This window comes from Hyaena hyaena, unplaced genomic scaffold, assembly GCF_003009895.1.
Source record: "Hyaena hyaena isolate Hyena2069 unplaced genomic scaffold, ASM300989v1 scaffold_636, whole genome shotgun sequence".
Lineage (NCBI taxonomy): Eukaryota > Metazoa > Chordata > Mammalia > Carnivora > Hyaenidae > Hyaena > Hyaena hyaena.
In genome coordinates this window covers 784107-810515 of record NW_024081268.1, presented here as the reverse complement: position 1 = coordinate 810515, position 26409 = coordinate 784107, and the positions used below count along the sequence as shown (strand labels likewise).

Below are 26409 nucleotides of genomic sequence, written 5' to 3'. Positions count from 1 at the left end.
TGAGAGGTAGAAGGTTTATTTTGCTCCTAAGTTCAAATGAGTCCAAAATTCACAGATAGTAGCACACTTCCCATAAGGAATCAGCTACTAAAAGAGGCAGTAAATGTAGGTGCACAAACACTGAAACAGGATTCAAAAAATCTAATTTTCAGTCTCAATGTCACCACCAACCTATGTCTGTGACCTTGAGAAAACAACTTCTTTACTTTAAGTGCATTTCAAGATCCGTCCTGCTTATAGTGTAAGCTTTTGTAAGATAGAATTGGAAATGTTTATAAACATGTTTTGAAAAGGACCATTGCAAAAATGTGTAGTATGCTGCAGTAGGAGTAATTACAAGCAATACTAAAAGCTCTTGTTTTTCCCCCAATACATTCAGTGATTCCACGGCTTTGCATATTATGATGTTGTTGTGGTTTTTTTTTTTTTAGTTTTTTTTAATGTTTATTTATTTTTGAAGGAGAGAGAGACAGAGCCTGAGCAGGGGAGGGGCAGAGAGAGGGGGAGACACAGAATCTGAAGCAGGCTCCAGGCTCTGAGCTATTAGCACAGAGTTCTATCCAGGGCTTGAACTCACAAGCCGTGAGATCATGACCTGAGCTGAAGTCAGGCACCCAACCGACTGAGTCACCCAGGAACCTACATGTTATGTTATTTAATCCTTACAAAATCCGTGATCACCACTTGACAAATTTGGAAACCGTTTCAGAGAAGCTCTGCAACTTGTCCAAGATCGTTTCCCTCTAAGTCCAAAGCCCTCTGATTTACCATGATACACAGAGGCTGGGAAAGACAGGAGGCAGAAGATGGAGGGCTGGGTGGGTGAATGACACAGCCACATCAGGAAGGACGTGTGAGGACCACCCCAGGACAGCTGGACTAAGACCTCTGCCTCCAGAGGAGGAGGGACAAGGAAGAATCCAGCAGATGCTGATAATATTTGCAGGTGCTGCAGATGTCAGGAAGATTGGGGAGTAACAACCAGGTAGCCTCTATCTTCTGCCTATAATACGAAGGTAGCTCTTCTCCTGAGGGGAAGGCTGTCATAAGGTGTGATGATATCAGCAGTCAAGGAGGGGAGCCACGATTAATAAAAGGAGTTAGAACTGACTAGAAACACCCCAAGAACCTTCCAGGCTATTTTGAGGGCCATTTTCCAGGCTATTTTGAATTTGTCATATTCCCAATCCCATAAAAGCATGTGATTTTTCTTGAACATGTATGGGTGTAGAAGCTGAGAAGGCAGGAGCCTTGATTGATCCAGAATTGGGTCTGACCTGGAGGGCGGCACACATTGGGAGAAGAGACGGAGGAATAAAAGGCGATCCATGTCCTAGCTGTGTTTCCCATCTTCCTATTTACAAGGGATTATCCATTTTTTTCCCTACTGACCTACACTATTTAATGGAGTCATTTTTTTTTCTTTCCTGGTTCAACATAACTGGAAATAGAAATTATTCATTCCATTGCGTTGAGACTTAGCTCATATGAGCTCCATACAAGTGGTCTCTCTGTGCTCTGACCAGCAGTGATGGATAATGTGAGGTCACAGTCACCCAGAAGGTCTCAGGACAGGGCCCGGAAACAGAAACAAAGCTCAAGGCCCTCCCTCTCCCCCTCTCCGTTGGGCAGATGAGCTCATGTTAAAAACGGCCTCATAATAACATGCTTTCAGATTTTGAAATGCAATGTGCAAACAGCTGTGACCTTGTATCATTGTTGTAGCATTCTATTCCCCTAGCTTTAAAAGTGACAGTTCAGATTTTTAAAAAGGAAATTCAGATTTGTAAACAGCAGTTTGATCTCAAACACCACCTCACATGTGGTTCTGATACGAGGCAAAGATTGGGGCATTACTTTTGAACATAAAGGTTTTTCTAGACACATGCCCTGGACTTCCACAAGCAAATATGCCCTCCCCCCTTCATTCCATCCCTCAGAGGTGGGTTGCATAACACTGTCTCTCTTTTGTGCTTTGACCCCAGCTGGGGACTTAGCATTACTTTCATTGCTGCAGGAGAACCTTGAGGTCTTCACACTAGAAACAAAGTTATACAGAAGGAGTTTGTTCATTTCCCTAAAGAGTAACTGTTATGAATCAGTTATCTTTTTGTGTTTAGTGTACTCTTTGAAAGGATGGGAAGAGAAATCACAAAATTCAGATAAACCTATAAGAAAGAGAGTCTCCCAACCCTCACCTGCATATGCTTTTTCTGTCATGTTCCTTCTTTTTTCATTCCCCATAATGTTTGTCACTACCAGATTTACTATATGTATGTCTGCCTTTGTCTTCTCTTTGTCTCCATGTCTCTGTTTCCCCATACATAAGCCCATGAGGGAAGAAGCTTTGCTTGGTTCACACCTATAACACAGACAACTAGAACATCTTCAGCTAGAGTGGGCACTCAATAAATATTTGTTGAATGAATGAACAAATTACCAACATATCAGAAAAATTATCAATAGCCCAGTGAAATTTTAGGATTTAGAATTTCAAAGAAAACCTAACAGTAGCTTAAAGGTTGGATAAGACAAGTTGAGGTAACATTGTTTTTCTGTCTCACCCATAAATTCAAATGGCTTGAGGAACTGTGGGTTTTGAGGTCAACATCACACAAATGTTAATCCCATCAGACATCAGCAGGGGGTGCTATAGCCATATGTCCGTAAATGCAAGTCAGCCCTTTTTCAGAATCTTCCCACAAACTGTTTGAAAATCATTTTCTACTCCACACACAGGAAAAAAATAAAAATCCTCATGGGCCAGAAAGAGAAAACCTTAACTACATCTGTAGTTGCTATCAGTGTCTTTCAAGGGGAAAGTAGTTGTTGCAAGGTTCAGGGCTGCTGTTGCACTATCTTGTTGAGAAAAAAAAAAAAACACACAGATTGAGAATAAGAGCAACAAAGTGGATGATATCTCTGTTAAACCATTAATGTTTAGCTTCATTTTAAACTCTTAATGGTGCAAATACTTGAATGTCCAGTGCCTAAGGGCAGCTCAGTGTTCAACGTTCATTTTATTGTAGAGGTGCCGTGTCTAGTCTCATAGGACCGTTGGCTCGACAGTTTGCAGGCATCTCAGAATGCGTCAAATTTAACCACACACACACCCTTCCACTATGGACCTATTTCTACATGCCTTTACTTTTTAATACAGTTGGAGACTCTATAGCATGTTGGTTAAAAGCATAAATTATTGGCATCTCATTGACTAGGATTTAAATATCAGCTCTGTCATTTATTATTTTAGGCAAGGTACTTAAGCTGGTGCTTCTACAACTTTGGTGGCATTCAGAAGCTCCTGGCGAGATCAGTAAAAATACAAAGGCCCAGACCTTCCTCTATTTCAATAAGCTTAGGCTCCATATTCTTTAATAGTCGTCTGGGTGATTCTCATATACACCAAAGTTTGGGAACTATTGACTTAAGCAGTAAGACTAGAGTTCCTCATCCATAAAATAAAGATGTTAATAGCACCTGCTGTTGTCATGATGGTTAAATGAACTTAATCTGTCTGAACCCAGTGCCTAAGGTGGTAAACACTCAATAAATGTTAGCTATAATTAGTTCCCAAAGTTGTTTTGTAAAGTCTATCTATGCTGGTGTGACAGAAATTCACCCTACTGAACTTTGGCTAAATTGAGGTAATATTCCCTTCCACCTACTACCTACATGATAAAAAAAAAAAAAAAAAAAAAAAGTTAAATTAATCCAGCTAAAAGTTAAATTGAGAAAGATGAAAAACTGAGATTTATCAATATAGGTTTTAGGGAAATTTGGGTTTTCTGCATTTTATGTAAGAATAAATGTTTGAGTTAACAACAGAAGGCTTTTTGTTTTGTTCTTGCTTTTTAATCCAGCTCTTTGAAGCTGTCATAAAAATAAAGTCTTTATAGTTGTATGTTCCTTAGGAAACCACTTTAAAACAACTTAACTGTAAAAAAGGAGAAAAGTTTACACATATTATATAGCTCATAATGCAGAACAGGTAAGGTTGCACTCTTCCTAAAATCAACATTTTCTTGCAGACTGAATACTCTCTTAAAAATGTTTTTACTTAGATCCACCTTGCTTTATGAACATAAATTGGTGTTGATTTAAGTTTTTTACAAGATGGAGAGTCAGAAGGGAGGTGTTTCAAATCATAAGAGATGCAAAGGTTCATTTAGTCTCTGCCCCTTCCTGCTAATTTTGAGCCTTGACTCATCTAAAATCTATCATTAGAGTAAGACAGAGATTATAAGTTTCAAGGAGAAAAATGTCAGAAAGCCACCACACAAGACAGAAGAAAATCACAGTTATTCTAAAGTAGTAAGTGAAAGTTTTTGCTGGTCCAGACCTTCTAGGGTACTTTCTGATTTTCCTAAGCCATGCTGAATAATTATATACATCACACTCAGACTTTGGATTTGATGTCTTGGTATTAAAAACGAACAAACAAGAATTAAAATGTACATGACCCACAAATATGTTAACATCACTGAAATTTAGATTAAGTTTTAAATTTTAAATGTAATAGACATTTTGGACTTTTTTTTGCTTTACTGATCACATCTGGCTCAAGTCAAGTTTTCTTTGCTATATAATTAGGCAATAGCATTAAAAAAAGGTTTATTTCTGTCACCAGTGTTATTTTAAAATTCTGTCTTCTATTGTCATGTAGATGCAGTTACATTCAGAAGATACACATTTATTTTCAGATGTCTTCATTCAGCCTCATGGCTGAAGTATCTACTAAAGTATCTCAACTTGGTGCATACTATATTCACATACACATGAGTGCACACTCAGATATATGTACCCATAGATGTGCATGAATCACTACAAACAAAAATAGCACATTTACCTCTGCAATATAGTTTATCCATCCCTTGCCTAGGATAGGCCAAAAATCTCATGATCATACCTCCTGCTGCTCACTCCCCCACATATATTTTGTCCATCAGACCTCATACTACTTTCTTTTTGATAATCCTTCCTTTCATATTCCCAGCATTATTACCGTAAGGCCAATCAGCAACCTGTCTCCTAAAATATTGTAAAACATTGCTAATTTGTATATATTAATTCTGTCATTACTTAAAACATTCTGCTCCAAGATTACAGATTATTTGCCCTAAAACAATACCATAGACATGTTTATAAACATTTGAGATTTCCTTGGGGCCTCTGAGGGTGAAGTTTAAAACTTCTGACACAGGGTTGTCTGATATTTGGCCACAGAATTCCTCTCCAACATTTTCCTGTTAGTTTTCTCCCAAGAAAACTTTTGCTTTTGATTTAACTCCAAGCATATGATAAACATATTCACATCATGTTCATAAATATTATTTGATAACTGTTTGAAACATAAGCGTAGACAATGCATCAGGCACTATTACTAGCATCCTCTTTCACAGACAAAAAACTAAAGTTGAGAAGGATAAGTGATCTGCCAAAGGCCAGAAGAGTCTTTGGGTCCCTAGACTCTAGCCAAATACCATCAGTAAATACCTATTCTTGTGGAGGGTGAGGATAGCACCAGGGTCACATGGGACTATTGTCACAGATGAGGTTGATGATTAGCATTAAGCAAAAAATTCACTGAAGTCATTAGGTAAATGATGATAGCTGTATTAATCTGTGTGGGCTATCGTAGCAAAATACCACAAACTAGGTAGTATTTCCTCACAGTTCTGGAGTCTAGAAGTTCAAGATCAGGGTACCATCAGAATTGATTTCTTGCCATTTCGCCCATGGCCTCTTCTCTGTGAAAGCACAGAGAGAAGGAGACCCCCTTTGTCTTTCCTTTTCTTATAAGGACACCAGTCCTATCAGATTAGGGCCCCCCTCTCGTGACCTCCTTTAGCCTTGATTACCTCCCTAAGGTCCCTATCCTGACATAGAGTCACATTGGGGGAATTCATCATGCGAATTGTAGTGAGACACAATTCAGTCCATAACAATAGCTAACACTTGAACAGTGGCTCCTATTGCTAAGCACTTTCAAACTCTTTTGAATATTTTAATTCTTGTAACTCTTACAATAACTCTACAAGGTCAATGCTATTACAATACGTATTTTACACGGAAACAAATTGAGGCACCATGGGGCATAAATAACTTGCTTACAATGACACAGGACTCATATCTAGCCAGACTGTTTTCTTCATAGGTGCAATTAGTTCCAATGTTATACAGCATCATGAATCAAAGTTGAGCCCTAGAATGCCTGACATGAATACTACCAAATTACCAAAAGCACCAGCAACATTACAGGGACATATAAATTATTGGCATCTTCTCAGCTAGGGCTTAAATATCAGTTCTGTCATTTATCATTTTAGGCAAGGTACTTAATCTGGTGCTTCTATAACTTTGGTGACATACATACTCAAACACACACACACACACACACACACACACTTAAAACCACAATGTAATAGATAAAGCACTGGGCCCCAGGTCAAAAACCCAGGCTAATGAAAAGGTGACATTAGATGTGTTAACTTCCTTTAGATTATATATTTTTCAACACAGAGATTATCTCCAGAATTCTCTCCTAAGAGAAGGTGATTATATGGGTTCATCTTTCTATTCTCCAGAACCTAGCACAAGACTTTGAACAGAGAGGGTGCTTAGTAATTGTCTTTAAATCGGGAAGCCAAAGACTTGTAGTGTCCATACATTTATGCACATGGATGGGAACACTGTTGATATTATTTAGAAATAAGATAATTACCTCTAAGGGATAAATTGTGCTGATTTAATGAAACTTTTTGTTTCCTTAGACTAAAGAAGTATTTAGGATACTTGCAGACAAAACTAAAATGGGTAAAAATGGGAAAAGTTGACCTGGGGATATTTTTAAAATACATAATACAGAGTTGTACAGTTTTTATTACAAATCAACATATTGTAATAGTGAAAATACAGAAGAGTATTTGCCTAAATAAACATGGCAAAAAATGATTTTATTCTCTCCCCACAAAACAATAAAACAACAGTAAAAGTGTTTTTAAAGAAATAAATCCACAGGAATAGGAACAGTAGAGATAATAGCAATAGATTTCCTTTTTTAAAAAATAAAAATTTTTAACATTTTTATTTATTATTGAGAGACAGAGAGTGACAGAACATGAGCATGGGAGGAGCAGAGAGAGGGGGAGACACAGAATCTGAAGGAGGCTCCAGGCTCTGAGCTGTCAGCACAGAGCCCAACACAGAGCTTAAACTCACAAACTGCGAGATCATGACCTGAGCCAAAGTCGGAAGTTTAACGAACTGAGCCACCCAGGTGCCCCAGTAATAAATTTCTTATAAGCTGGAGTGCAGATGGATAAACGGTAGACAACCAAGCAAAACCAAAGTACAAGGAGGAGGGAAAGGAGAAGAAGAGGAGGGGAAAAAGAAAAGGGTGATCTGTACCTTATGGTCAGCAACAGGGAAAAATCAAGAACTAAACCAATAGCTTTGGAGAGAAAGAGAAAATAGTTCACTATTAAAAGAAATGTTCAGGGGCACCTGGGTGGCTCAGTGGGTTAAGCATCAGACTCTTGATTTAGGCTCAGGTCATGACCTCATTCATGATTCTTGAAATCTCCACCTTGATGGCATGGAGTCTACTTGGGATTCTCTCCTCTCTCTGCCCCTCCCCCACTAGTGCTTGTGCTCTTGCTCTCTTTCTTTCTCTCTCTCACAAAATAAATAAACTTAAAACATTAAAAATAAAGGTTCAGAACATTTCTTAAATGTTCAAAACAAACACTCCTGAAAATTAAAATTTTGATTGCAGCGATTTTAACATATCAATAGTCATTTTGGTAATAAAGTTGAGAAGGCTTCCCTGAAAATCATGAAAAGTATAATATACACATAATGTAAAAAGATAAGAAAATCACACAGCAGCCCATTTGGTCTAATGTTTAAGTAATATGCATTCCAGAAAGAAAGAGATCATAAACAATGAAGAGAAGTAAAGCATCAAATAAACAAGCAAGCAAATACTGAGAGGCACAATTTTTCATGGTGAGAAAGATCTATTATTAATACCCACTTATGGATAAAGTTAGAGAACTTCTTTAACTTCATCTTTACAATTTCAGAACGTTCTGGATAGGATGATCTTAGCAGCTACCAAAGGATTAGAGAAAAAACTAAGAGACTAAACAAAAAAAGCAGGCGTCAAAATACATCATTATTTCTCAAATGTAGTACAAAAGCTAGAAACAAGGGACCAATGCCTTCAACATCATGACAGATAATAGTTTCCCATGCAGAAATGTATGTCCAATCCAAACATCAATCCAACATAAATGGAGAGTAAGGACATTTTCATCATCCATCTTTCTCAGGATGTCTCTGGAGGACAGGTTCCACCTAAAAGGGGACAGTAAATTAAGAAAGGGGAGAGACCTAACAAACAGGAGATCCAACATTAAAAACAACATAGATATGCCCAGAGGAATGTTGAAAGGAGCTCCTAAGTAGCAGCATAAAGGCAACCAGCTTGCACTAGAGCGCAACAGAAGATATCAAAAGTACCACCCTAAAAGATAAATTTCATATAATACATAATCTGTCTGGATGCCTGGAGAACAGAATTAGATAACTGGTAAAGACCTTACATTAGTGAGAAATTCTTAGAAATAAAAGCAAACAACAACAACAACAACAAAAGCCATGGCCATTATTAACTCCTGGAACACCAAACAGCTGTGAAAGAAAAAAAAAATCATAGTGTTTATACAGCTCAGACTAAAACAGCATCTATCTCATCATAAAATGTGAACAATGAATACTGATGTAACCTAAAGTACCATATAACCATGTCAAGAGAACTGGCTCCTATTTGGTAGGAAGTGATGGAGGCAAGAGAGCCCAAAGACAGCACCTCTACTAAAGAGCCAACAGATGGGACTGCACGAAAGTGGTTAGTTGTGGAGGAAAATGCCAGAGTCGGTGAAGTTGCAAGTGGATGACTCTGGAAGAGGGGGAAGAGCCAGGACTGCTGTGTTTTGAAACAAAGTTGAGAGAATACTTTGACCCAGACTATGGGCATGTACAATTGTAGCAAGTACTGAAACTAATAAAAATAAACAGAAAAAAAAATACTGAAGACAGCACAGAATAGATTTAAAGTTCATCTGTAGCCCTATCACTAATAAAAACTCCATTCCATTTTTATATAACTCACATAAATATAATACAGATTTTACTGGATCCATTGAAATCCATAGAGACTCATAACCTGACTTTTATTTTCATTGACTTTATCATTTGGCCAATACCTTAGATACTAAATATTCTTCTATAGCATGGTTTTAATGACAACCTAATATTCTCAGTTATATAGTGTATATAATTAAAATGTTCGGTTATTTCAAATATGTCATGTGACCAATTCTACTGATTTAAGGTACCTGGGCTACCTAATTAACTCAGTTCCCAGTGAACAGGGACAATTCATCATTGGTGTCAAAAAAAATTAATGCTCTTAAATGATTTTTCAAAAGAGAAACAAGAATTTCCAGTAATGCATAATCTCTATATAGCCCTAAAGAAAAGGAACCCCATCCCCTCAGGACACAGCTATAAGTTTTAAATACTTTCAGAAGCATTGTTAGTAGAAAAGGAGTTTATACTATTGGAAAACATCTGAGATTCAATAACTAATAGGATCAAACTGGCCCATGTCTAAGATTTATTGTTTTTTTTTTTTTAATTTTTAGATTTATTTATTTATTTTTGAGAGAAAGAGAGAGAGCATGAGCTAGGGAGGGACAGGGATAGAAAGGGAGACACAGAACCCAAGGCAGGCTCCAGGATCCTAGCTGTCATCACAGAGTCCAAATGCAGGGCTCAAACCTGAGCTAAAGTTGTATGCTCAACCAACTGAGCCACCCAGGTGCCCCTAAGATTTAAATTCTGTTGTATTTAACATTGTGAACTGTAATACTCTATGCACTGTGTGTGTGTGTGTGTGTGTGTATTTACACTTTATTTTTGCTTTTCTAAATGATTTTACATAAAGTAATCCAGTTCAAGGGTCACAGTGCAGATGAATTTGACCCACGGATTGTCTTTGGTTGGAAAAGAGTATGTGACTATCTTTGTGATGCCATTTCAGAGTTCATGTCCCTACCTGCTACATATATTTCACAACCCTCTAAACTGAGAAAAAGGTTTTTCATTCTACAGTAAAAAATAAGATAGCAAATGCAATCTTCTCCTAAATGACATCAGGAAAAAATAAATTTTAGGTTGTTGAGGTCAAAAGAGAATTCACTGATATAAAAGATCCTTTCTGATATCTTTGAGTCTTGATCCCAATAAGTTCCCACTACAAGATGGTGTGCAGGTTAGGAAAAGAGATGAGGATTTTTACTTTTTAAATATTACTGGTCATACTAAGAGACATTCGTCAAAGCAATGTACCTTGGGAGTGAGAAGAAAGTAGAGAAGACTGAGAATGTGTAGCAATGGTGGAAGGCAAATGTGTCAGGGATATACTACAAGGCTCCAGTGGCATAATTTCTACTCAACTCAAAAGCAAATATTAATATTTTATGTTTGAAATTAATTTTAGACTAGTATTTAAAATTTCCCTTGTGCCATATGTTTTTCCAAATTAACTGCAAATTTTGTTTCAAATTTTACTTAATAAAGTATTATCAGTCCTTATAGATTATAATAGTTTTTTCTTCATTTTTTAATATCTGTTTGCAGTAGAATCATTATCAGAGCTATTATTTTTATTCTTTCTTTTCCCACAGAGCTTAATCCTAATGAACCACATTACTTCTGTACATAATTCAAAAAGAATATGTCACAACATTCTCTGGTATGAAATACTGTGATTTTTTAAGTTTCATATTGCTGAATTTGCCAAATCAGTACTAAATGTATAGAAAATTATGTCAAATCAAATAATCAGTTATTTTGTCTCCAAACAATTCCTGGAACTTTATAAAATATATTTTTGTCTTTAACAAATCCTCCTGTACAGCTTTACAGCTTTCTTCTCAGGATATGCCACCATCAATCAAGGAAAAATGACAACTTTGAAACAGATGTCAAGGGCATTTGCTGTTTTAACTGATCATCAACATTACTGATTGATTAATGGTGGGATTTTCATAAAATCTGTATAATTGGGACAGCTGCTCTTTGGATAGACCTTTCCTCCTGTCAGTTTCAAGTACAGGTGACAATAAAAGTTTCGTGTCTAGAGGACCTTTCAAGGTTAAGATGGATAAAACCTTAATACTCTGTCCTAAATCCCCTCTTATCAATAAGGTAACTCTGATTGCATGGGACAGATGACTGCTAGGCACAAATAGCTGTTTTCATTTGCTATAGACATTGTTTTATTGAGGCATATAGGAAAAAAAGTTATGTTAGGACACTTAAAATATATGAAAACCATTATATTGACCTGTTATGCATTATAATGTGTTCAGTCCTGCAATCACATTTCAACAAAATGAAAAATAAAGCATCATCCAGTAATAGTGAAACATTCATACAAGCCCATGCTTGCAAAGAACTTTGGAACTGCAAAGGTAAAGGTTACTGTGGGCATAAATAGCCCACTAGAATCAATGTCTCTAGAAACACTTCCCAAAGAATATTGTTTTTAAGAAGAAACTAATCTCCAAAGCCTGATGATTTGGTCTAGAGATATGTGCAGAATTACAGCTATCAGATCTACCTAACAGGAAACAAAGTTAAAGATCTTTATGCAGTATCTGTAAGAGAAACATGTTTTAACTATTTTTTAATGATGACAAATATAATTGTATATACTCAAAGGATGCAACATGGTTATTTGACATACTTTAACATTGTAGAATTTCCAAGAGCAAAATAACTAACATATCCATCATCTCACATATTGCCTCTGTGTGTGTGTGTGTGTGTGTGTGTGTGTGCGCGTTGAGGATGCTTATGATCTACTCTGGCAACTTCCAAGTATGCAAGACAAACATTTTTTGAATTGAATTAAATTTTTTTGAGCTGGAACACTCATTTTCTTACCAGTATGTGCCATTGTTTCAAAATAGGGCTTCTTCTAGGGTGATAGCAGCTCTTACTTAAAACTATCTCCCACATTAATGGAAATATAAAACTATGTACAATAAAACAATATCCTCAGAGATTTTTAATCTATATGAACCAGAGAGTAGGCTAATTTATTGTAGTACCTATAATATATTTATAAAATTCACATAATTATATCCATAAAATGTCTTGCACATATCCACATTAGTCTGGTAAATGGCTGTATTCAAGAAAGGAAATTTGTTGATCTGCAGTGTTTCTACTATCTCTATTTTTACCTCAATATTTTCTATACTACAAAGATCTATTTATACTGTGTATGTGTGTATGTGTGTGTGTGTGTGTATGTGTGTGTGTGTGCACAACAGTGATTTTTTTAAAAATCAGATATGTTGAAACCCTTGAAATCATATGACAATTATATGAATAATGTTTCTTTGGAAATAAAATACACTAGTCACATTAATCCTTGAGAAAAAAAAATGCATGTTCATATTCGATCCAGCTAATTAAAAGTTGAAAACCACACAGTTTGACAATAAAATATTCAGTGAAAAACTTTAAAAGAAGAAAGGTTATAGCTGTTTTTGTTGTTTTTAAATAGGTAAGTTGTTTTACTGAATTAAAGTTCTTAAGAATCTCAGGGTGCATAGGTGGCTCAGAAGGTTAGGCTTTTGACTTCAGTTCAGGTCATGATTTCATGATTCGTGGGTTAGAACCCCACATCAGCCTCTGTGCTAACGGCTTGGAGCCTGGAGCCTGCTTCAGATTCTGTGTCTCCCTCTCTCTCTGCCCCTCCCCTGCTCACACTCTCTTTTTCTCTCAAAAATAAATAAACATTTAAAATTTTTTAGTTTTTAAGGATCTCGAAAAACTAAGAAATAAAATTGTATTTTCAAGCTGGGCCTATATTTTCAATGCTAAAGGATAATCATGTTTGCAGCTTTATATAAGCACTCACTTTTCTCTTACCACTCTTAACCATTAAAGTTAAATAGAAAATATTACACATAATAGCTAATAAGTCCTAGTAATTATTAGATTGTTTTATAGTGCTTTGCTATAATTTAATAATATCTGTGCTTTAGGAAACAGTTAAGAGTTGTTTGGGCTTTTTTTCCTACTATTTTTGTTTTGCCTTCTAAACCAAACAATACTTATACATGAATATCTCTTGTGTAGAACACGTGTGAACCTCAGCCATAAGAACTAGGGATGGAACAAAGCTAGACTGCTTTGGACAAACCTGTCTTGCTCAGAGGCCGAGTCCAATAAGTCAACCAAACAGTGCAAATACGGTGTGAATGGACCAATTTAAAAAGCAGCTTCTGAGCACATGGTAAGAGTCCTATAACAAGTGTTTACATGCAGGAGAAAAAAAGAAACATCTTCTGGAGAGTTCTATATTTTGTAGTCCAAGAAAACCTAGGAACTGTGAGCCCCTGAGGCGTCTGGGTAATTGATCATGTATGTACGTAGTCATTACATAATTTGATGAAATTCCTATACAAACTTCTGGTGGCCCTAAGATTTGTTTAAAGTCATCACCATAGGCAGCAATTCAGAATCCAACACAGTGTGCCAAATATTTAGTTGAGATGCAATACATCCAAACCTGTTTGGATTGGGGCACGTGTGAGAGGTAGAAACTGAGGTAGTGATGGCAGGTTTATGTTTTAGTTTGGAAAAACACAGTTATTTCCTTAACAAACACTGGAAGGACACATATACCAAGACATGAGGCAATGAATGGTCCCAGGTGAGAGACACACTCCCTACTTTCAAGGATTACAATCTAATAGAGGCAGCTGACAAAGTGTAGACACTATGCGGGAAATCGATTACAGACTGAGCTATACGCAAATAACAGTGGGGGATCTTCTTTGGCCTGGTGGTCAGGAAAGGTGTCTCTAAGGTGGTAACATTTAAAATGAGTCTCAGTGAATGGGAAGAAGGTGGTCATGCAAAGACTATAGGAAAGAACATTCCAGATAAAATCTGCAGCATAGTGAGTACTTAGGTGAGTACCAGCAAGAGGAAATTATAGACAGGAAGAATTCAACCTCACAGGCCATGATGAAGGGCACTCCTTTAACATTACACATGGGAAGCAGACAAAACATTGAAATGATTATAGTTTTCTAAATTTGAACTTGGGACATGAGAAAATCCTCAGAGAGAACTGAAGGATAAAGGAGGATCATTAGCTGATAGTGAAACTGATGTGGGAGTAGTTTGAGGGAAGAGAAGTTATGGGATCATTATTTTTAATTTGAGTAATTAAACCTACTAGAAAAGATTCACAGTATTACAAAACAGAATTGAGTGCCAAACTGAAGTACTAAGTCAGATAACTGGGAAGAGAAAGAAAAGTTCAGAACAAATGGGGCTCACAAGAGTGAGGTGAATGGCTAGTCTGATAGGAGTACCAGACTCAGGAAAATCCTTGTACCCCCACAGAGAGGTGAGACAAGAGCAGACAACATACTAAGCGGGAAGGCTCAAATGGTGCCAGCATTAAGCCTGGGTGTATGAATTATAGGGCCTAAATATAGCAAGACAAACACTGCTTTTTTAGGTAGGAAGGTTCAGCTTTCTGAAATACCTCCTGTCCTAATTCCAATACATTGTAGGGTTGAATTTGCACATGGCATTTACTAATAGTTACTGGTAGGAAAAGCTGGAAAAGCAGATAACACAATTCAGTGGAAAAAAAAAGAAAACAAGATTCAGGAATATTTCAAGGAATTGATGAAGCCCCCACATAAAGGAAGAAACAAATTAATCCACCTGCCATTAATTTGGGATGGGTAAGAAGGTATCCACCAAGAGAGAGAATTTAATCTTCCAAATTGCTTTTAATCACCTTTTGTCAAACAATCATCATATTTCAGCCACTAGGTAGAGTACTATTTTTTTTAAAGAGCACTCAAAGCATTGCAAATAGATTCCTGTGCTCTAACAAATACAAATATAGTAGGTGTATGCCAGAGATTGAATAGGTTGAATATAATTGGTATCCAGTTTAGAAGCAGAGATCAACACTGGTTAGGGTTTTGAATATGATTTTCCATAGAAGGTACAATGTAAGATAAAGCTTGAAGACTGAGAAGGAAGCAGGTTGGTTCAAAAATTAACACACATCCATATACACACACCTATACAACTATGAATCATATTAAAATATAATATTTCTTTACCTTGATTAATGTTTTCTTAAAGTAGATTACATGATTCTATTCAGCTAACCATGATAACACTTAGACTGAAACCCTGATCCGCTGGCCTCCACGCCTTGCCCACCACTCACATGAAACCTGTGTTCCAGGTTAGTCATAACCATGAGTTTGCTACAATTCTGCTACAGATTATTACCTCGAAGAGGGGTTTTCCATATCTGAGAGTGGGCACTGTTTTCATTGCTTCCAGATTTACTCTTTCAATAATGCCTCTAGAGAATAGAACTTTCCATAAACAAGATCTGAGCAATCATAACTTTACAGACCATCACCGACAGCTTCAAAGGACACTTACTGATTGACTGACACACTCTCTCACCTTATCATGTCACATCTACACAGCTTACACTATGAAATAAGGACATGATCTCCATTTTACAGATGAGAAAGTTGAGCTTAAAACAAAGAGTTTACATAAGATCATGATGGATCATGGATTATCCTTTTCTCTGCTGTCATTTTTCTTTCAATTGAACTCTATAGCTCTGTTAAATATTATAAAATGTCATGTAGATATATACACATTGCTTATTACAAAAATGAACCCTGATTGGTAAATTGCACTGGAATGGAAGAAACTATAAATGGATTCTAAGCCCCTGTTGAACATGCCATGGTTTTAGCTCCCCTGGGTTCAGGGACTCTTATATAACAGTTCCTTGCAGGGATCCTGGATTCTGTATCTATACAGTTGTTGTAAGAGATATGATCTCCTGTGGTCCATGTAGCTTCTAAGCAGAAGCTTTCAAATCAGGACAGTTCCTACATGTGTGCAATGTGGGTTCCATATCCTTGAACATGAGCTCTCACTTGGGAGAAGGAAACTCTCTGACAGCTGTTTGAACTTCTACAAAAACTGTTAATACAGGGGTTCCTGCTGAGAGGATCAAGGGATGCCTAGTGATATCCTGCTAGGAGGCTGTGGCTCATGTCCTGAGTAGACTCATGCCAAGTGTGTTGGGAGTCAATGCTTCAGTGAGCCTTATGGAACCCTGGAGTGCATTGCAGGCATACTTTTTATAAATATCAGGTTCGGAAATGTTCAACTGTGCCCTAAAGTGGAGATTATTTCTTTCCATCTCTTCTGGAGTCAGGATGAGTGCACAAACTCTCCAGAGGTTCTAATGAAGATCCCACCATTCTGTCTTGTTAATGGATCAATTTAGGTGTCAAAGTTTCTTTGCAACACACCCATATTCCTTTCATTATTTTCTTCAAGTTTCTCATGTGTCCCTACACGGCACACAGAATACTGAGGCTTACAGTTTCCAGGAATGAACATCTCTAGTTCATTGCATTCCATGATAATTATACCATCCAAAATCTAATAACAAACATGGATTACAGGGTGGTATGGACAGAGAAAAATTAAAGAAACTTAGTTCTCTCTACTTGAAAAAAAAAAAAAGGGAAGAGATATCTCCCCCATTCCATTTTTTAGATACTTAACTTTAGAAAAGTTGTAAGGTATTTTTCTGTCTCTTTGAAGTATATGTAAATCCTTTTAGAAGCTAAATAAGTCTCCTTGCCTTGAATGGGGCATTCTTGGACCTGAGAGCCACCTCTTGAAATGGGAAACATCCAGAGAAATGGCTCCTATATTGCCCTCTTTCTGTGGAAGGATAGTAGCTTAACTTGTTGGGTGTCTTGCTCTCAGTTGTAAAACTACCTCCTGTCATAAAGAGAGAAGTTTATTTTTCCTTTGGATAAAATCAATTTACTAACAGAGATAGTCATCCCAATCACCAAGCAAATTGAGGATAAACTATGTATAATAAATGATGGTTTTAATTCTTCTTACTTGGGATCTAATGGTTTATCTTGAAAACATGTACGAAATGGGTATTGGTTTCGGTTTATAAAGAAGGATGAGATTTCTTTCTGTCTCTCTAATCTCAGCATATTGACATTAGTGCACATCACATTCTGGTTTAATGTTTATATAATAATAAAATTGTTTTCTTTCTCTTCTACTTTTGCGGAGAAATTTCCTGGGTTGAGAGAAGTTTTTGTTTTCAGTTATATTTCTCCAACAAGTGATACAGCAATTTAAATCTTACATAACCTAAGACTGATTTGGATAACTTTTACGTGTTAAGACTTACTATTTCATAATCCAGAAATCTAAATATCACTAGTGTTTCAACCACATTTTAAAGAGTTGCTGATAGTAATATTACTTCATAAGAGAATAAAAAAGAGACATAACCTCTTTAAAATGTATTTTTAAGTTGAATTGTGCTTTCAAACATGAGTATTTACTGAATGATAAGGATTTTCTACTATAATCCACAGACATAAACAAAGATTATTTTTGCCCTGAAGAATACTGTAGGGGAAACATTTTAAATATTTTGTTATTTCCAGAATTTCCATGTAGAAGACAGAAAAGGCTTTTCTCAATATAGTTCCATAAGCAGAATAAGTACCATTGTCAGGGACACTCAGAGGAAGAGAAACTGGATTAGTAGAACAATATTTTAACAATTGATTCTCTCTTTCATTGGGCCTACCACCCTTTTAACATCACATGCATGCTCACAATGAAATTATTCAAGGGCAGTTGAGGGAATGTCATCTGGAACTCTGAAGACACAAGCCCAGCTCTGGAGGGAGATTGAAGTCCATGCTATGGAGATCCATCTAGCTCTACCTTCTACTATCTTTATAAAGAAAGAAATTTTATCACAAGAGAACAGCTGTTTCTAAAGACCAAGATCTCTTGTAACAAAAAAAGTAACCTACCTTAGCCAAAAAGGCTTTCCTGTGGCAGGTACTTGGCTGAGCATTTTATACACATAAGTCACTTAGTCTTCACAACAAATCTAAGAAGTGTGTATGATGAGTGCCATTTTACAGTTGGGAAAATTGAGGCACACACATCTAGTAAACTCAATCTGACCATCAGGTATTTGTGTTTACTATTAGACCATGCTTCCTCTTATCCAGATAAACTTCATAGACTCTAGAGTTAAAGTGAACAAAATCAAAAGTATTTATTGGGTTACTTCCTATGAGTAAAATAACTTGAACTTAATAGAAAATCATAGGAGCATATGGAATGTATTAACTGCTTTCAACATCAACATATTCCCAGAGGCTTTTAACATTTCCAGAGCTGATAAAACAAATAAACAATTCAGAAGCTTCTAAAACGGCATTCTAAGGAAATGATTTTTCACCTTGGAAAATTTTGCTTTTTAAAAAAGTTTAAAGGTATATTATAGTATTTTATTTTAGCTTATAATAATTGTTTTTTTTTTTTAATGTTTTTATTTCTGAGGGAGAGAAACAGTGTGAACAGGGGAGGGTCAGAGAGAGAGGGAGACACAGAATCTGAAACAGACTCCAGGCTCTGAGCTGTCAGCACAGAGCCCATTGCAGGTCTCGAACCCATGAACCGCGAGATCATGACTTGAGCAGAAATCAGACACCTAACCGACTGAGCCAGCCAGGCACCCCAATAATTCTGTTTTTTAAGATAGTGTTGTTAGGACTTCAAGGCTATAGTACCCCAAAGTTTTCCATTAAATTTCCTTTATATGGGCTTTATTGCCATGCTCCCAACTTTCTCCCCAACATTTCTCCTCTCTCTTGCTTTAGACAACAAAGAAGAAATTTTCATAGGAAAGCCTATTTAGCTCACACCAAGTTTATATTCTTTCAATTCATCTTGGTCCTTTTAAGCCTACTCTCTATTCTTCATCAATTTCTTTGTTAATTTTAGCTGTCCATATTCCCAAATACTACCTATGGCCCTCTCACATTCCCACTGCTCTCTGACTTACCACAGGTACGTCTATTTTTCTGAAATATTTATCATCTAAGACTTGAAGAAAAATCTTTGAAGAGAGTCTCTTCTGTGTTTTTTTGGCTCACATCCTATAGCTGTGGGATCTCTCTAATAATCCTCTTTTAGCCAAAGGAGTCTCAATGTAGTCTGAGAGTAGGAAATAAAAAAACTACTCTGCTCAAATCTAAATTTTTCTTATATGCGATTTCAAAGTTGAGTTTATAAATTTAAATTTACTTTTGCTGCCATCATTTCTTTGATATGGTCACCAATCTCCAAGTCAATGGGTGCCACAGCTTACTCTAACTGGCAAGAAATTCCAACCAGTGAGAAAGAGCAAATGATGGTGATGGGGAAGAAAAGGGAATGACAATGCATCATCTAATAATTCAAAATGCGTCATTAGAAATACAATCTAAGATTATCTTTAAAAAAATTTCTTGACATGCCATACTTCCCTGCTATCATCCTATCTCCCATTTTTTTTTTTTTTATAAACTCTTTAAGGGTCATAGTGAACTAGTTTATTTTCTTTCCTCACTTTCTTCAATTCAAATACACAGGACTTACAAATGCAGAAGGAAGGTGGGGCACCTGAGTTATTTAGCAGGTTAAGCATCTGACTCTTGGTTTTGGCTCAGGTCGTGATCTCATGGTTTTGTGAGTTTGAGCCCCACATCAGGCTCTGCTCTTGTAGCAGAGAGCCTGCTTGGGATTCGATTCTCTTTCTGTCCCTTCCCCACTCCCAATTGCATGTGTCTGTCTCTTTCAGAAAAAATAAACTTAAAAATTTTTTTTAATTAAAAAAAAATAAATGCAGTGGAGAAGATCAACAGGCAGGTGCAGGCTTAGCAGTTCCGATTATCAGGTCGCAAGAGACACTTGGATCTAACAGACATCACTACCATCCCCCAACACACCTGGGAGTCTGATTCCAAACACTAGAAGATGAACTTTTTGTACCCAGAAAAATAGGCATAGCCATGTAACTTGTTTTCATCAGGAAAATGTGAGCTGAAGAGATATGTCATAATGAGCCTGAGCATTTAATATTCAATCTTCATTGTCTACACTGGGACCCACTCATGGAGAATCACTGAAGCCTCACAATGAGATGATAGTGTCATAAATTGTTGGTGTTTCCTTCAGCCATGATCCTCTAGTGATTAAAGTGAATGAAAACCTCTGCCTATCTGTTTAAGGTTGGCTAATTTTTATGTGTTCCAATTTCTATTTCATTATGGATAGATCTGGAAATTACTGTGTTTAGTGTCTATCTACACTGCGTGTGTGGCAAGGCTGTGCAATATACTTTTATTAATTTAAATCCTCTGGAATCTTTTTGTTAGGTTAGGCATCATTAGCCTATTCCCAGGAAATAAAAATGCATTGAGGGCATGTTGATCTAAAGGAATAGTATTTTACATAAAGCATTTTGCTAGAATATAAAATTTTTGTTCTACTACATAAGCCAATTTTACCATTTTAGGGAATAAAATGGATTTTAATAATCAAATTATAATGACTCCTAGCCTCCAACTTTGAAATTTGAATGTTTTTTCTCCTCTTTCCCCAATTCTTTCTTCACCCAATACAGCAATTCCCCAACAATTATTTTTTTAAATAGTTTATTGTCAAGTTGGTTTCCATATAACACCCAGTGCTCATCCCCACAAGTGCCCTCCTCCGTGCCCATCACCTCCCTTCCCCTCTCCCCCACCCCCATCAGCCCTCAGTTTGTTCTCAGCATTCAAGAGTCCCCAACAGTTATTAACTGCCTGCTTAGATATCCCCACGTCTCCACTGAGGCTGATAATTATGAACACCACAATTCGAGGCAAGTTCGGTGATCTCATAAGATCTGAAGTGTGGGTAGCTTAATCCTCATCAGAATAAAGTATCAGTTCAATGTTGTCTTTGCAGCTGTAGCTGCTAAAAAAGCCAAAGTTTTATTCAAGGTCAGTTCTGAGTAACACCCTCTCTTTCATAGTACACCACATAACTTTTGTTTGTGGCTAAACTAATAGCTAATTCTTTCTCAATCTCCTTTGGTGAGTCTGCCTCTTCTATAAGACCTCTGAGATTTGCGGATTCTCTTCACTGTCTGCACTCACTATGTTGATGAGTTCATCCAGTATTATACCCATAAATGCCAACTTCTCAGTACTTACTATGTCACAGTTAATGCCTCCAGCTTAAATCACATCCCTGAATTGCACATTTATCTGTGCAACTGCCAATGCAGCCTCTCCATTTGCATGTTTAATGGATAGCTCAAAACTAACATGTCAAAATTGAACTCCTAATCTCCCACACTTGGCCTCCCCATCTCACTGGTGACAACTCTGACCTTTTGCCCCTTGTATTCTTGATCCCCTTTCCTTGTTCTCATATTTTTCTTTCTTTTCCAATGCTCTTTTATTTTCTAGCATACAATCATTCTTTATTATGTTTACTGTTTACATTTTGTAACCACTCCATGAACTTAAATCTTCTGGGGAGTTTTATTTAATATGTCTGCTTTACTGCATAAAACTTAAAGCATCCCAAGTGAGTGACTTTTATATAAACTGTTCATGTAATGATGAGACTTTTAATTTATTAAAAAATCAAAACACAACTGGCCTATTTATTGTCCTTTCTGAAACAGAAAAAAAAGAACGAATCATTCTTTCTTAAAATGTATATATATTTCATTTCAATGTTCCTTTCCTTGTCATCCAAAATTTAAATAAGCATACATCAACAGCAAGAAATGCACTTCTGACCACTTCTAGCCTCTTTGTGAATAGTGTTTGCACTATAATCAGAAAAATACTGTATCAACATGATACAATTCTACATTTTTAAAATTTTTTAATGTTTATTTATTTTTGAAAGACAGAGACAAAGCACAACTGGGGGAGGGGAAGAGAGAAAGATACACACAGAATCTGAAGCAGGCTCCAGGCTCTGCTATCCTAGAGTCTGACAGGGAGCTCGAACTGACGAGCTGTGAGATCATGACATGAGCTGAAGACGCTTAATCAACTGAGTCACTCAGGCACCCACAACTGCTACATTTTCAAATAAATCTAAGTCAGCTTTAATTACAAATCCCTGACATTAATATTATAGCCTACCTTTCAGTATATTAAAATTGCCATTTTATAAGATTCAAAATAAGCAAAGAGCTTTATAGTTTCATATTTTCAATTAGTCTTAAAGGATTTTGTTTTGCCAAACTTCATAGAAAAAAAGACTACTTTTAGCAGCTTTATTGAGATACACATAATTCACATTCCATAAAAATCATCCATTTAAAATTTACAACTCAATGGTTTTTATTATATCTGCAGAGTCGTGCAATCACTGCTACAGTCTAATTTTAGGCATTTTTGTCTCTCCCCACCCTCCCCCCCAAGAAACTCCATTCCATCAGCAGTCACTCCCCATCTCCCTACCCATGTCCCCAGCAACCACTAATGAACTTTCTGTCTCTGTCGATTTGCCTACTCTGGAGTTTTCATACAATTGGAATTATACCACATCTGGTCTTTTGTGACTGGTTTCTAGCATATTTCCTAGCATATTTTCAAGGTTCATCTGTAGTTCAGCATGTATCTGTACATCATTCCTCTTTATTGCTGAGTAACATTTCATTGTAGGGATATACCACACATTTTTTATCACATTCATTGCTTGATGAACAATTTGGTTGCTTCACTTTTTGCATTCCAGCAGTAATGCTGATATGAACATTCAAGTACAAGCTTTTGTGTGGACATATGTTTTTATTTCTCTTGGGTATATACCTAGGAATCTGTAATTGCTGGGTTGTATGGTTACTACAGGCTTGACATTTCAAGGAACTGTCAAACTTGTTTTCCAAAGTGGATGCACCAATTTACATTGAAAAAAACTTTTTTATTTCATTAAGATTAACGTTTTGTGAGAAGCTACTGTTTGCTGAAGGAGGAAGTTAAACCTTAAATTATCTCAAATAAATTTCAATAATGAAATACAGTCACATATGTTGAACAAGATTAAAGGTGTCCTGTTACATTACATTGAATATTTGATGCATTTTGTCTTAAATATATTTGTTTCGCAGGAGAGCCCTACTACTTGCTTACTTGTGAAGAATGTTCTTCTCTGTTTGAAAGATCATCCTCTGGGACCGAGAGCATGGAATCCAGAGGACCACAAAGAGCAGGAAAGAAGGGAGACATCAACTGAGTTTGCAAGTCAACTAAACATTAAGCCCCAGAAATACATGGAATAGAGGACCCAGAACTCACAGCCCTGCCACCGTCCACTTCAATGCGAGTGTATCCTGTGTCTTGGATATGATGCAGTTGGACCTCAAGCATATGACCTCAAGTGTAGCCCCAAAGCCAAGCAGCTCCTAAGCCAAGATCTCTCATCAATATGAAAAAATGTGTACTATTCCAGCTGTTCCCCCAAACAAAGCGAAGGTATACATACCAAAAGTAATTTCACATCACTATCATCTTTTCATTGAAGGAATACAATCTTTTCACATTTTTGTGCAAAGCAGTTAACTCTTCATTGTCACAAACTACGTTTCTTGAACAAATACCATTTCCCTCTTGAATAAGCAAGTTGAATATCAATGCCTTACAAAAGCAGAAAGGCATGGACTTCAGAAGTAAATTCAATCTGCTAATTCTAGCTGCAGAAACATTAATAGGTGCTTATTTTCACTTTTTTCTTCCTCTTCTTTCTTCCTCCTTAGGCCATCAGAAATCACAGATCATTTCCCTGACAGGTCTTAACACTCAAATTTCCACCTTCACCCCCAAAGTTCCTACAAACAGAATGCTTCCCCCAAGACCACAGGTAGCTGAGTCTGGACACAGAAACACACTGGCAGCAGATAACAAGATAACATTACTAACATTTTCAGATCCAAAACCATGGTTCCAGTTTTCCCCAATTAGATCATTCTTTAAGCAAAATTTATAGAATGAAAGGATTACAATCTGTGAATGAGTTTTCCTTCAGAACATGGATTTAGCATAATTTGTGAAGGAGATTTCTGTACTGATTATTTACATATGAGGAATGGTGTAATCATAATGTCTTTGTGACTTTGTTTAGTTGTTTTGCTGATATAGTCTTTGAACTAAAATGACTTTTTAATATTCTTATAAATTAATATCATTTATTCAATCTGATCACTTCCCACGTCTGTTTTTTTAAAAGCTTGACTAACATCAAAAGATGCTAGGATACTTAGAGAAACTTTTAAAAAGAATTAAAACCTTCATTTCATCAAAGGGGGTAAAGAGAGTCAAGCAAAATAACATGAACCATGTAGATAAAAGAATTTGCAGGGTGATTTTTTTAATTGAAGGTTTTATTCAGAAAAATAGAATAAAAGACTTTGAGATGACTTCAAGAATATCTCAGACAACCATAAATTGTACCAATCTGGAAATGAAGGCCTCCTTAAGGAAAAGTGGCTGAATGAGTCTGAAACCTAGGTCTCCATTCTGAGCCTCCCCAGAGACTAGAGTTTCACACCCTTCACCTATCTATCAAGGCAGTTAAGATGCTCCATTTCTTACATTCTCATTTATATACATGACATACTATGAAGTTTATATTTCCAGAGGTCTTCCCCCAAATAATATTCATAGTTAGAGATGTGTAAACAGTATAAAAAAGAAATTTTGGGGCTGGGGGCACTGTTAATGGCAGATAAATTGTTCTTGAAAAATGCACTCTCATTTCTCTTTCCTAGTCAAACATTATTGTATGACATTGTGTAGCTGATCTTGTCCCATGAAGTTTTCCTTCCTCCTGCAAAAGCAGAAGAAAATGTTTTGCTCCAAAAGAAGAGGGAATATCTGTTTTCAGCCCTGCATCCTTGGCCATGGGTAAGGACAGAGATGTCTTTAAACAAGGTGCTAAAATTCAGACAAACCTGTAATCTATCTCATCTCCAAGTTATCAAGGATTTAAAATTCTGCCCTCTCAATTACAACAGTACAGGGTTGTATTTGAGAAACAGCTATATGTAATATTAAGAGGCAATTCACTCAGGTGATAGCAGTTAGATTTGCAAATGCCCACTACCATTCACTTCACTTTTTATTAAATGCGCATTAACCTAAAACTACCCTAGCCTATAAGAGGATTGTGATAACACAGCATTAAAGTGACAGTAAATCAGCAGAAACATAACACTAGATTTTCTAGTTCAGTTACTTCCCAAGCTGTAAATATGGGCCATTCGTCCATGAAGTTATAGCTATTTTTCAAAGAGTGCAACTGACCTGTCTTGCAATCTGCTCTTAAATGAGGGAAATGAAAGCAAATTTAGATGTGGATGTAACCATATTTTTATAATGAAAATTAAAGCTTGAAAAAGGTGCTTAATTACAGTTATCTAATTTGCAGCAGTATTATTTCCTATGGCAAAGCACTAAACTGCATCCAGGAGAATGCTAATGAATGTTTTATTGACAAGAGCCTTCCTCTAAAGCTACTCAGGCTTGTTTATTATTCCAAATGTTGCACTACTGCTGAGGTTCTAAAATATAAAAAGGGAAAATCATGTAATTACCATAATTGTACAGCTATGATAGAGTTTCTACTCCAAAACTTTGTCATGAAGCAACATTGGTACTTTTAAAGACCTAAGTGGATTTTTTTCCTTCCTGATTTATGTAATTTTGATTCTTCTGGAAATTTTAGTAAACAAGTTACATGAATGTTATTTAGTGGAAAAAATATGTATCACCTTAATATAAGCACCGTTCTTATTTCAGTGTATTTCTCTCCCATGCACTTGTCATATTTGCACAGCATTTTAACCTCTGTGTGGTCCATATAGAATCTTAACACCATTCTATATTCTGGATTCTGGTAGGAAACCTCACGCTTAAAGAAAGTGACAGAAATAACTCCTGTGGTTTCCAGAGGCATCCTGGAGGTAAACGGAGATTCTCTGCTATTCTGGAAAGGTAGGCAATGAAAGGAACCTTTATAGCAAGAGATTCCAAAATTCCTACAATGGTCAATTCTATGAACAATGGGTGTTGGCTCTAATGATAACAAAACATTTATGGAGCTTTCTAAAATGTACAAAATGGTCCTATAGAAATGTTTGCAGTTAAATAATACAAAATTTTAACAATCTGCTGACTGTTGTTCTGCTTTGCATATTGGAAACCCAGTCTCCTATCTTCACAGTATTAACTCCTAGAAGTAGAGTGGGGAATTAATAGTACTTAGCTGAAAGTAATGTCTTCTCATCCTCGTCTCTCCATCATACTGTTCCCCAGAGTCCATACTGTAAATAATAATTTTACTATCCACTCA

At 36.4% G+C, this 26409-nt stretch overlaps 1 long non-coding RNA gene across 1 annotated transcript in view; it reads right to left on the bottom strand.

Annotated features, from left to right (window-relative positions):
* Positions 1-8161: 8161 nt before the first annotated feature.
* LOC120219649 overlaps positions 8162-26409 on the bottom strand; it is a 34531-nt gene continuing 16283 nt past the window's right edge. The window contains exon 4 of the long non-coding RNA XR_005525346.1: positions 8162-8361. This is a non-coding gene — a long non-coding RNA (uncharacterized LOC120219649). The remainder of the gene's footprint in view (positions 8362-26409) is intronic.